Source organism: Artibeus jamaicensis, unplaced genomic scaffold, assembly GCF_021234435.1.
Source record: "Artibeus jamaicensis isolate MK-2021 breed Jamaican fruit bat unplaced genomic scaffold, CSHL_Jam_final contig_923, whole genome shotgun sequence".
Lineage (NCBI taxonomy): Eukaryota > Metazoa > Chordata > Mammalia > Chiroptera > Phyllostomidae > Artibeus > Artibeus jamaicensis.
The window spans coordinates 654,109-667,506 of record NW_026522014.1 but is presented as its reverse complement, the minus strand read 5'-3'; the positions used below and the strand labels follow the sequence as shown (position 1 = coordinate 667,506).

General features: G+C 40.6%; 1 protein-coding gene across 4 annotated transcripts in view; it reads right to left on the bottom strand.

Annotated features, from left to right (window-relative positions):
- CDK14 (cyclin dependent kinase 14) overlaps positions 1-13,398 on the bottom strand; it is a 562,452-nt gene that overhangs the window by 50,998 nt on the left and 498,056 nt on the right. The window contains exon 15 of one of the 4 annotated variants that reach the window (XM_053655083.1): positions 5,824-6,372. The exons of the other annotated variants lie outside the window; for them this stretch is intronic. The gene's annotated coding sequence lies outside the window, so the exon portion shown is untranslated. Of the gene's footprint in view, positions 1-5,823; positions 6,373-13,398 lie in introns of those variants that run through there. 4 annotated transcript variants of the gene reach the window in all.

The following is a 13,398-nucleotide window of genomic DNA, read 5'->3' as shown; positions in this document are numbered from 1 at the left end:
ATACTTTATGCATTACTGAGGCAAATAATAAAGGAATAGGAGTCTTGTGTTTATTGTAGTAAAACCTAATTTGGATTCAAGGCCTGAAAGACGTAGCTAAATCAGTCTAAATTCGAATACCCTTGAAAGAGTTACAATTGTAATAAGTACACACAGAAAGTAGATGAGGATATTTTTATTAATTTTATCAAGTGGAGGTCCTTTATAGGCTCACTTGGACTGAGCACATTAACAGTATTTTAACACGCCTGAAAACGGTTTTCTTAATAGGATAAACATTCTCCCTCGTGCTCCTTTTAGATACCTTAAATGACTTAGCAAACTGACTTTCATAGATGGAGGAAAGGCCAAATTCAGAAAGCTGTTCAACTTAGCAGACATTATTATATACTACAGTTTAAATGTTTAAAAAGTTGTGAACATTTAGTGGTGGTCCCACGCACCCATGCAGACACAGGTACACGTAAGTGCACACACAACCAGCACAGAAACATTCAGTGTTTTTAGTTCTTTTAGACCAATGTGTAAAAAAAAATCACCAATCGTCTGGCAAAGAGTGCAAATATATTACATAATCACATTATCTTGCTACAGAGCAACTGAAATGAATGGATTTCACCTTAATAGATAATTGGTTGATCTCATATATTTTAATTTAAAAGAAGACTTAGAGAAATTACTTTAAAAATGCATTAAACACAAAACACCCCCTTATAAAAAAACCAGCAAGCAGGAGGTCCAACCTTCCTGGCATTAAAAGGGTTAAGTGCACCACTAAATAGCTCTTCTACTTCCTGCCACCTGCAGGATGTTGTAATTTTTCGGATTTATGAATTGGCCAGGCCAGTCAGCATCTTGAACACGACAGACTTTGTCTAGATCTATCCCTTACCTGCTGGGAAGAGACAATTCCCTTCTCACTTGGAACCCTGAAGCCCTTTAAGCTGCTTGCTCTGTGACCGTGGCAGCTGGGCCTCACACAATCCTTCATCTCCTGCCACTGGGCCTCACTAAATAAAAACTGTGGTGCCTTGTTAGCCAACAACAGAGCGTGAAATCACTACACTGCAATCCCCTACTCTCTGAGTCAATCAATTTTTTTTTCCATTATAGATCTGGATGCATTGGGTCAATAAAGAGAGGGGGGAAAAGTGGAGTAGAATAAAATGAATGTAGCAGGCCAACCAACACACACCCAAAAGGCATATTTAATTCCACACGGTGAAATTAGTGCCTTCATATAAAAGAGTTCGGAGCTGGCGGACAAAACCAAGACACGTACTATTTAATGTCATCATCATGCTTTGAACTTGCACAGGATGCATGATGGAGACAGATACGCAGCCAAGAACAAGCTTTTGTCAGGTCTAAAATTGCTTGCAGATTGGAGTGTGTTTGACAAGGCATGGAGATTGTAACATATGTTCTTTTTAAGAAGTATTAACATTTTATGCACTAGCTACGAGCTCACTGAGAGAGTCTGGGCCGCTAGAAACGATTAAACTCCCATTTGCGTCTGTGGCAGCTCTTGTGCATGTTGGGGATTCTGAGTGCGCGTGCGCAGAGAACGGAGGTTGCAGGGAAGGTGGCAGCAAGGGGGTCAAAACAGAACACGAAGCAGCAGGCTGTAACATGTGCTGACGGGGGTCCACGTTTTTCTTAAAGAAGCCCCCAATGTGGTGGGCATGTTCAGAAAAGGGAAGGGATATTTTGAAATAAAGCTCTTTCAGCATTTCATCCCTTCTGAATAATACCTCATACCTAGCACTCCTCTCCTTGTTGCAGGGCTATTTACTCAGTACCCTGAACTGGCCCTTTCACTTCTATTCTTGCAATAATTCTTTTTCAAGAGGGCAAAAAATCGGAGTGTTGAATGAATATTGTTATTTAAAAGGAGCTAGAAATACTGGCCCAAGCAGAACACTCAAAAGTCACTAGGCCTCCAATACATAGTAAAAATAATCTCCCTAACTGTAAATGTTCACACATGGCATGTTATGTTTTTATATAAAATTTCAACAACTCTTGCTGTTACAAACAGCCCCTATCTATACATAACTCGTCTCTGGTGATACCTGGCAGATACCTACAACTGAATAGTCATTTGTCGACCGGTACTGATATGAAGGAAATGGAACACGCACAGTAGGACTGGCGCAGCACGGAGTCCCGCCGGCGGCCTTCCCGACACGGCCCTCTTCCCAGCTCCCCCGGGGATCCTGGGCACGCTGACCACGGTCTTCATCGCCGTGGCAAGGCCCACTGGCTGCTGGCTGCCTCCCCTGTAAGACTGCACTATCCCTAAGGGTGGCCACTCAGACTTACTTGAATTTGTAGCCTGGACATCCAGAACAGAGATGGGGTTACAGGGGTCACTGCCCTTTCTGCCCTAAGGCACAAAGCTAATTACTACCTCACAGACTTCATACTCACCAAAGGAGCTGCAGTCCTACATTACTAAAGGGACTGGCAATGGGAAATTTTTGTACAAGTGAAATGATATGTCCAGCCCATCTGACTTACAAGTTCTCTTTTAAAATAAATTTTTACTGTATTGTACAGCTTTTTATTATTTACATGTTATTCAGAGTCCTCAGGTAGTTATTGATTATATAAGTACATGTGAATATACACATATGTATGTGTAGATGTATATAGAAAAAGATATATAAACATTTTTTAAAGATTTAATTTATTTATCTTTAGAGGGGAAGGGAAGGAGAGAGGGAGAGAAACATCAATGTGTGGTTGCCTCTCATGTGTCCCCTGCTGGGAACCGGCCTGCAACCCAGGCATGTGCCCTGACTGGGAATTGAACTGCAGTTGTTCGGTTTGCAGGCCTGCGCTCAATCCACTGAGCTACACCAACCAGGGCAAGATGCATAAACTTTTAACTTTAGGGCTCTTTTTACTTCTTGATTGATTCCCTGATGGTGATTTTAATGTTAAACATGCTCATTTGAAGGTTAGACATCATTAGAGACACTGGTTGGAAGAATAAAAGTGATGAAGTATTATTGCATCAAAGGAGAAATAATTTCTGAGGTGGTTGTTATCCTGGATAATTTAAGTGCGTATCCAAATTTTTATGAAAGAAAAAGAGTTCAGTTTGGATCCTGGGACTAACAGCCCCACTTCATAGGTGGCGATTGGTAACACCTACAACAACGTATAAGATACTTATCATATAGGCGATCATGATCTGTGAGGGAAAAGCAACATGGTTTGTACGTGGAGAGGGCGTGTCTCTTCAATCATTCTGAATTCTTTGAGATGGTAAATAAGCAGGGTGCATAATTTATTTAAACTTTCCAAAACCATGGACAAGGTTCCACTTCGAAGACAGCTTTTAATAAGGGTTAACATAGGACTGGGGAGACTTTTCTCAGGGAGAGGTACTCGATTACAAATGGGGAACAGTGACTAGAGCCCACACTTTCCACTGGAGAAGTGTGAAAAGGACCTAGGAGCCAGCATCAGCTGCATTTTCTTTTTAATATTAAAAATTATCTCAGAGAGAAAGAGAGTACACTCCCCCCACCCCCAAATAATTCAAACAAACAAACAAACAAACTCCACCAAATCTGCAGGACCCGTCTGCCTCCTAAACCATGGAAAGATCTGTGTGTGTGTGAGGAAGAGACAGACAGGTGCAGACAGAGCCTGGAGATTTAGATGCCATGGGAGGAGGGGCTGTTGGGACCTGAAAATGAGGAGAAGATGCTCCTACTGTTGTACCAGGTGGCTTAATTGCACCCGCCCAATATGTACAAATGTAATTACCATGCCTGGCAAGAATCTTGATTTAAAAAGTCCAGTGAAATTGGAGAAATGAAATACAGTATTACTTTTAAACATGGAGGCAAAAAAAATCCTCTCATTGATATAGTTTTGTGTGTGTGTGTGTGCGCGCGCGTGAGCGCACGATCAAAAAAAATCGAAGGTGTAGAAGAGGATAGAAAATAAAGGCTGTTGAGCATGGGAACACAGAAGCTGAGAGGAGCATCTGGAAAAGTTTATACAATCACAAAGAACATGAGTGGGGGTGTCCATTGTACACATTGTCTGAACAGCAAAGCCAGGTAGACCCCTTTGAAGTCTAAAAGGCTCTTTCAGGACACCTGATAGGGCAGGTGAGAGTAGATTTACACGACAGGTGTCTCTTCAAGAGAAAGCATCCAGTGAAAAATGGAAACAGGCTTAAGATGTTTGAGACGTTCAGGGACATCAGTAAAGGAAATGAAGAGCTTCTAGCTGCGCCCCCCCCACACCACCTTTTGAACTTGCCCCGCCCTCCCACCCTCCCAGACAGGGGCTGGAGAGTGGCGGCCCCCAGGCTCCAGCTGCCACCCCCCTCCATTAATGCAGAAAATTGAGCGTGGATTATGGATGTTGCATTAGCCACTGATGTTGTCAACACCTGTCACTAAAGACCCAATTTGGGAGAAAGAGGGGCAGAGGAGAGAAGCTTCCAGTCAAACAACAGTACTGTCTAAAGATGTAAAAAATCTTTTTTTAAGGTAATTAAAAAAATTTTTTTGGCAACTTTAAAGACTGGCTTTCTCAGGCGCAATGCGGCCTTAGAACAGCTTGTAGGCTGCAGATCAATAAATTCCAGTTAACTTTCAAGTCATGTCGGCATGCAGCCCTGGCTGGTTTATTAATTTAAATTTCAGCCCTCTTAAAAGGTATGTCTAAAGAAATAAGGCAGTGTATGGATCGCAGTGAGATTGCTCAATCAGAACAGCCCTCACCTCTCTCGGCGACCGACATCAATAGGAAGTCTCACAACACAGGAGACAACAGGTCACCCCTCCTCCCGTCTCTTTCAGTCAGTGTTTTTCTTGGGAGACTGGAGTACCCTTCCCTTTTTCTTTGAAGAGTACTTGATACCTGTGCAGCAAATACCTATGGCTTTCCTCCTGAAAGCGGCAGCAGTCAGTTAAGTAAGAATTTAAAAAAGGTAAAAACAAAAAGAGAACACACCACCTCCATATTCAAGTCTCTATATAGGAAGGAATGTCTACGACAGTCTCCCTTCTTTTGTCCCTTGTCCTTATTATGTTCTTCATACTTTCTAACTATGAGGGTATAACCTAAAAGTCTGATAGTAAAAATGAAAAGCTAGCAACAGTTTATGTTTCTCCTTTCAATCACCTTTCCCTTGCATGGTTTCTTCTCTTTGATTTTTTTACTTTATTTCCTTTAATATATATATTTTTAATGCCCTCAAATATCTGTCAGTGGATTATCTCTTTTGTGGACTTGCTCTGGGCCTCAGACATTCTAGAATTCTTGCTCCAAAATGGCTAGTATTTGAAGAAGCACAAATTAAGCCGTGGCTGGGTAGCTCAGTTGGTTTGAGAATCTCCCAATACACGCCAAGGTTGCAGCTTCGATCTCTGGTCAGGGCACATGCAAGAATCAATCACTATATGCACCCCTCTCTCAATCGATCAATCAATACAATTTTAAAATGTTTAAAAAAGCACAGACTAACTTTACTGTGAGACTATGCGTAAAATTACTAAGCTAGTACAGCTGCAGTTCAAACAGTGCAGCCTCCAATACATAGATGTCTGAATCCTCTGTCATTTCCCCCCTGTATTGACAGAAATAAGAGAAAGCTGCCAGAATCTATGGAGACTCGTCAGTGATGAGAGCTGCAGCTGAATTCTACAGTACCTACTGCATTTTTAATTCTGAAAGAAATACTTATCAAATGAGAATACCATCTGAATATGCCCCATAATAATAGTATCTTAAGAATATGTTGTAAAACATCAATGCTGATGCAGAAATCTCAGGTGTTTACAGACCAATTGTGCCTTCATGAAATTTATATGGAACATTGTCACTTTATTAATAACTGACATGTATTTTAAGAGACAACTGAAACAATAAGAGATGCCACATTTTCGTGTTGAGAATTTTAAAGGCAGATTTCTACATCTTATTTCTGACTGCTTCAGTTTTAATCAAGGTTCCTGGAGCTTCTCACCAACAGTGAGATTGTATTTAAATAGGGCCTTTAGGGTGTTGGAGTTATGGATTAATTAACTCAATTTGGACAGGGTTTAGGGGGCTCTGTAGTTCTTGCATTTCTAATTTTATCTCCGGAGGTAGTCAAAGTTCCTCTAGACATGAGCAACTAAATAATTGTGTAGGCTTAGACTGGTTATGATTGAAACATCCAAAACGAAGCAGGCCTGTCAGAGTCAGACTGGAGACGAGGGCCCCCAGATGGCACTTCACCCCCTGCATCGTGAGCGCTTTGCTGAACTGGTGTGATTGCAGCTCCTCCACTCAGCTGTGGGAGGCCGGGGATGGGAACGGACAGTCACGTCTCAGTCTCCTCCTCAGTCTCCTCCTCTGCAAAATGGAGATGAGAATGCCAGCTGTTAAGGGCTGGTGTGAGGACACACTGAGAGTACTGGTGTGAAGTGCTCGACATGATGCCTGGCGCACAGTGAGCCTCACAAAGTGAGAAGTTGTCACTGTCATTGTTAGTAACCTGATTACTGCGCTTTATGGCAGGGCAGAATTCTCTAGAAATACAAAGCATAGAAGAAAGATTAGGGAAAAGAGGAGCTGGTGCTTGTTTGGACAAAACCTGATCTTCAGTCGGATTTTCTTTCCAGACCTTCCCCCAGGCACCCATGTACCCACTCACACATGCCTCTGTTAGAGCCATTACCTTTCTTGGTGGAGCTTCAAACACATCCATACAAAAGAGATTTGCAACATTCAAACTTGATTGACTGAGAATCAGAACTGTGAGCTGAAACTAGAAGTGTCTGGGAAGAATGTGAAGACAATGTTGGAAGTAAAAAGGAAAGAAAACGCAAGATGGATGACAGAAGAGACACTAAAAATTGTTAGAGATAGGCAGGAGGCAAATGTAAAAGATGATAATAGCAAGGTTAGAATGCGGAATGCAGTTTTTTGATGACTATCACAAAGATAGAGAACTACTGCAATAGTAAAGTGATAGAGGAGGACAAGAAGAATGGAAAAATAAGAGATCTCTACCAGGAGATTCAAGAAATAAAAGGGAAATCCAAACTTAAACCCGAAATGCTGAATGACCAACAAGGGAAGACAGTATGTAACCAGGAGAAAATAAAGGGTAGAAACAGTTTACTGAAAACCTACATAGAAGAGACAAAAGGATGAGTGATACCTTAGAAGAAGATTCCTATGAGGAAAAGCCTGTAATTCTAGAAAGTGAAGCGAAAGCTGCCCTGAAAATGTTGGGAAGAAATAAACCACCAGGGTTAGATGGGATGCTGACGGCCTTATTTCAAGCCGCAGAAGACTGAACCTGTCAAAATTCAAGCAAGAACATGTCAACAAACATGGAAAACAAAACAATGGCCTACAGACTGGGAATGTTGAATATACAACCAATCTTCAAGAAAAGAGATGCCATGGAGTGCAGTAACCGTAGGACCATTGTTCTAATTTCCACACAAGTAAAGTGATGCTACAGGTGGTGCAACAAAGACTTCTGCCTTACATAAAGCATGAAATGCTGAATGATCAAGCTGAATTCGGAAGGGGAAGAGCCACCTGAGATCTAATTGCAAGCATCTGTTGGATGCTGGAAGGCTCCAAAGAATTTCAGAAGGTTAGTTTGTGTCTCACAGACCATGGTACAGCCTTTGACTGGGGGGATCATGAGTAGCTCTGGGTTGCTCTGAAAGAAGTGGGTGGGTCTCAGCATTTGATTGTCCTGACATGTAACCTGTATTGTGGTCAGGAAGCCACTGTCAGGACAGAATATAGAGAGACAGAATGATTTCCTATAGGCAAAGGTGTTGGACAAAGGCGCTCTTTGTCTTCCCACTTGTTTAACCTGTATGTAGAACATACATGAAAAACCAGGCGAGGCTCCAGGGAAGGAGGAGTGAAAATTGGTGGACGAAATCTCGAGATATGCAGATGGCATTGTCTTACTGGCAGAAAGTTGCAATGCTTTAAAATGACTTTTGATGAAAGTGAAAGAAGAAAATGCCAAAGCCGGACTGCACTGAAACCTCAAAAAGACAAAAATTATGACTGCAGAAGAAATATACAACTTTAACAATGAAGGCATTGAAATTGTTAAAGATTTTGCTTACCTTGCTTCAGTCATGAATTCAAATGAAGACTTGAGCCAGGAAGTCAAGAGAAGGCTGAGACTCCAAAGGGTGACAATGGGAAAATTAGGGAAGAACATCACGGACAAAGATGTGTCACTAGAGACCAAGGCTAAGAGTAAAAGAGGCTGATAAAGAAAAAATTAATCATTTGAAATATGGGGTGGGAGGAGAGCTCTATGGTCACCCTGGACCACCAGAAAGACAAACTAATTGATTCTAGAGCAAACTGAGCCTGAAACATTTCTGAAGGCAAAAATGACAAAACTGAAGCTGTCCTACTTCCGGTACACCATGAGAATGCAGGGTTCTTTGGAAAAGACGATAATGCTGGGAAAATAGAAGGCAGCAGGAAAACAGGATGACCAACTGTGAGATGGAGCAACTCCATAGGAGAAGCCATAGGCATGAGTCTGCAGGAGCTGAGCAGGGCTGGCGAGGACAGGACCTTGCGGACATCACTCATTCATAGTCTCCAGGATTCAGAACCCACTCAGAAGCACATAACACACACACAAGAATGTCTAGGGTTTTTTTTTTTCATTTTAGATAAAGGAAATGGAAAGACAAGTGAAAAAGTTAGCATAAAAGAGTTCAAATAAATCTTTCATTTCTCATGAACTTCTTGAAATTTAGGATCCACAACAGTCATTAAACACATTTAGTTCAGTCCTTGCTTGCTATAAGCCAAGCAAACACTGTGCTAAATACTTCACATTTATCATCCCATTTATTATCCACAACAAGCTGATAAGATAGGCACTGTTCTTAGTCCTGATTTATAGATGAGGAAACTGAGGCCTAGAAAGGTTCAGACTTAGCCCAGGTCACAGAGATAGTAAGCAGTGCAGTGAAGTAACAAAGTGCAGGCTGCTGGTCTAAGCCAAAGATTTTAATTCCTACCCTGCAAGGCTCCGGGAGTCAAAGAACTTGTGATACTGAGTGGAGTCTACTGCTAACAGGACTGAAGTTAATGAAATGAGTGATTAATAAAAGGTTCACTAACATAATGGCCAAATAAAGGCAGCCTGTAACTGCTTCATGTGTTTTTGGAAGTAGGCATGACAGAACTCATAATTAAATAAAAGAGCTCAGAGTCAGATTCCAGAGCTTTCTGCACACTGCGCGTCACTTACATCTCTCAACAAGACCAAGGGCTGAGAAAGCAATTGTTAGGCCTATTTCAACTTTCCGAAGGAAGTCATATAATGAGCACTTTTAAGAGAAGTCAGTTTGTTTTTCTCATTTAGTCTTTGTTCTTTTACTATTTATTTCTACTAGAGAGATTGCCTCTCTCCATGGCCCTCAGTTTCAAGGACCTCATTTGGGTGTGTGAGGAGGCCGCCCAGATCTTTCCCACTCACATCACCGTTACTCACTGCTGCCTTTCATTCCTCCTCAAAGAAATGAACAGGAAAAAGCACAGGGAGACGGACTCACTGCTTTTCCCCCTTTTAAAATTGTAAGCTGTTTAAAGTCCATTCAGATTTAGAGTTGTCCTGGTTATATGCTAAGTCTCAGAGTTTTTTTCATGGGATTAAGTAGGGAAACTGCACGTCAACTTTAGAAAGAAAGGGAAAAAAACCCAAATAACTGAGGGCTGGATGGTTTCCCAAGCCCTCCCTGATACAGAAAACCAAAATAATGCTGATCTGATTCCTGTGGCTACTATACTTAGCTCTAAAAATCCCAGGAAGGGACCTGAGAAATCATTTATTCAAACTTCTGGCCACTGCATCCTTTGTATAAAAGACATCTTAGGTGGAAACATAAAGTATAAAGCAGATTAAAGTAGAGCTACTTTGACGGGGAGAGTGATGGGCTTGGAGCTCTGCCCAGTGTTGACTTCCCTTCCCCTGCCTCCCAGGAGAAGCCTTGAAAGGGATCTGAAGAGCAGTCACTGGCGTTCGAACTTCTTGTGACCACCACTGACTGTAAAAACCCATTTTATTAAGTGACTCAGTATAGGTACACACACACAACAACTGAAATAAAAAATTCTTAAAACTCTACTTATTATTTTTCTTTTTTAGATTATTTATTTATTTTTAGGGCAAGGGGCAGGGAGAGAGAAAAAGAGGGAGAGAAACATCAATGTGTGAGAGAAACATCAATCAGTTGGTTGCCTCTCGCAGACCTGTAAGCCGGGACCTAGCTCACAACCCAGGCATGTGCCTTGACTGGGAATCGAACCAGAAACTTTTGTGTTTGCAGCCTGGTGCTCAATCCACTGAGCCACACCATTCAGGGCAATATTTACTCTTATTACATATGAGATCTCTGAAATTTACCTTTTTCAGCTAGTCTATCCATTTAAGAAACACTATTTCCAATCCACTAGATTGATACCAAAACCCATTAGGGGAGTTGAAAAACACCACATTCAATAATTTCACCCTCACAATAATTCTAAAAACTTTTGCTTATGTCTCTGTTTCCTCCCACTCTAAGAAACTGAAGAGGAAAAAGTACAGTAACAAGTGATAAGTAGTACTTCTGGCCAAGATGGAGGCGTGAGTAGACACGCTTTACCTCTTCACACAACTGTAAAAAGGATCAAAGTAACTATATCTAATACACAGAAACAAACACAGGGAGGCTGCCAAATTGAGGAGACAAAGAAATATGGCCCAAATGAAAGAACAGATCAAAACTCCAGAAAAAGAACTAAGGGAAATGGAAATAGCCAACCCATCAGATGCAGAGTTTAAAACACTGGTGAAAAGGGCACTTAGAAATCTCACTGAGTATAGCAAATACATACGGGAAGAAATGAAGTCTACATGAAGTGAAACAAAAAAAAATCCACAGGTAACCAACAGTGAAGGGAAGGAAGCCAGAGTTCAAATCAACGATTTGGAACATAAGGGAAAAATAAATAGTCAACCAGTACTGAATAAAGAAATAATTTTTTAAAAAAGAGTAGAGAATAAGAAGACTCTGGGATATTTCTAAATGTGTCAACATCCAAAATCATAAGGATGCCAGAAGGAGAACAGGAAGAACAAGAAATTGAAAACTTATTTGAAAAAAAAAAAGAATGAAAACTTTTCCAATTTGGTGAAGAAAATAAACATACAAGTTTAGGAAGCACAGAGTCCCAAACAAGTTGGATCCAAAGAAGCCCACACCAAGACACATCATAATTAAAATGCCAAAGGTTAAAGATAAAGAGAGAATTTTAAAAGCAGCAAGAGAAAAGCAGAGTGTTACCTACAAAGGAGTTTCCATTAGACAATCAGCTTGTTTCTCAAAAGGAACTTTGCAGGTAAGAAGAGACTGGCAAGAAGTATTCCAAGTGATGAAAAGCAAGGACCTACAAGCTAGAGACTCTACCAGAAAAGCTATCATTTAGAATGGAAGGGCAGATAAAGTGCTTCCCAGACAAAGTCAAGTTAAAGGAGTTCATCATCCTTAAGCCCTTATTATATGAAATGTTAAAGGGACGTATTTAAGAAAAAAAAAGATCAGAACTATGATCACTGAAATGGCAAGAAACCCACAACTAGCAACAACTAAATCTAGAAAAACAAAAACAAAAGTAAATTAAGCAAACAACTAGAACAGGAACAGAACCATAGAAATGAAGATCACATGGAGGGTTATCAGTGGGGTGGTGAAGAGGGAGAATGGGGGAAAAGGTATAGGGAATAAGAAGCATAATTGGTAGGTACAAAATAGACAGGGGGATTGTTAATATTATAGGAAATGGAGAAGCCAAAGAGCTTATATGCACGGTCCATGGACATGAACTAAGCACTAGGGGGGGGTGTTGCTGGAGGGAAGTGGGGGTACTGGGTGGAGGGGGGGAAGGGGAAAAATCTGACAACTGTAATAGCAAAATCAATAATATATACTTAAAAAAAGAAGTGACAAGTAGAGATACCTCAAATTTAGATGTTGGATTGATTTACTTGATCCAAAAGGGCAGATTCCCTTCAAAGGGGTTGGGAATGCTGACCTAGAGTGATGCCTGGCCTTTTATGACAAATCGTGGGACAAGTCAATTTGCTTTCCACCATGTGGACCAGAGAAGCAGGGGATGTCACTATGAAGGCAATAGGAAGAGATGGACAAAGAGATAAAAGCCTGTCTGGGCTTAAGTCCCTGTTTCCAGTTTATGCCCAAGGTCCATTTTTATTTTTGTCCTTGGCTTTATAAAACATCCAGTGTCCTTGTAATCTCCCAATGACTCAAAACAAAAGAAAGAGAAAGGAAATCACAGCACAGTCATGACAATAAGTTCCAAAATAAATGGTCATTAATATATATAAACTCTTTCCATGCTATACAGTAATCACGAACGTAAGGGGGGAAAACCAACCCCCTTTCAAAGAACAACCCAAAAAATATTTCTGGTGGACTTAGGGAAAGTGAAAGAGAGTGCAAATGCACATTTGGGGAAAATTGCAAATGTCTACCACTTTTCCCCCCTTAGGACTGTGCACTCATATGTCAATCCAAGGGTAGGCACAGAACCTAAAGATTTCATTGATCTTCACTAACTTAAAAGATCATCTCAAATGCCAACTACTTAAACGCGTGTCCCTTTTCACCTTCCATGTTAGCAAGAGGCTGTAAAAAAATACACCTTAAAAAAATCTCGCCATGCTAAATCCATGACAAGCCTTCAAACTTATGTACTCCCACATGAAGTCACAAAAGGTACTTTTACAAATTTCTTTCTACAAAAACAAATCAGAGAAAGTAATAAAAAAAGATAAAGCCTCCACACAGAATTGCAGCAATTATATCCCCACAGCTACACTATAACCCCAAACTCTGCAAAAGCTTTGATTACTGAACCGTGGCTGAAGTGAATAATTTGCTTTTCACTAAGAAAACAAGCACATTCATTCTTACCACAATGGAGAGAGGCAGTTTTAATTAAACCTTATCAAAAGATGAATAAAGAATAAGCTCAATACCCATTCCACAGAACTCTATTTTCGTCTGTTTAGTTTAAGCTTGCCATGTTCATGCAATAATTATCCACTATCCAAGGAATGCTGGAGTTGTGTTAATGTTGGTAAAGATTTAATTAGCTCAATTATCTGGAGAGTATTGAAGTGAAGCTCAGCACAGTACGAATTTCTTCAGGCTTTATACATACCCCTGATCAAAATACATGAAACTGAAATCTAAGTGAACAAAAGACTCTTACTTCTACAATTCTACTATTGAAACAGTTCCATACTTCATAATTTTATCACTCCAATTAAAAAAACCCCACAGTATAAGTCTTTAGAAGTAGAAC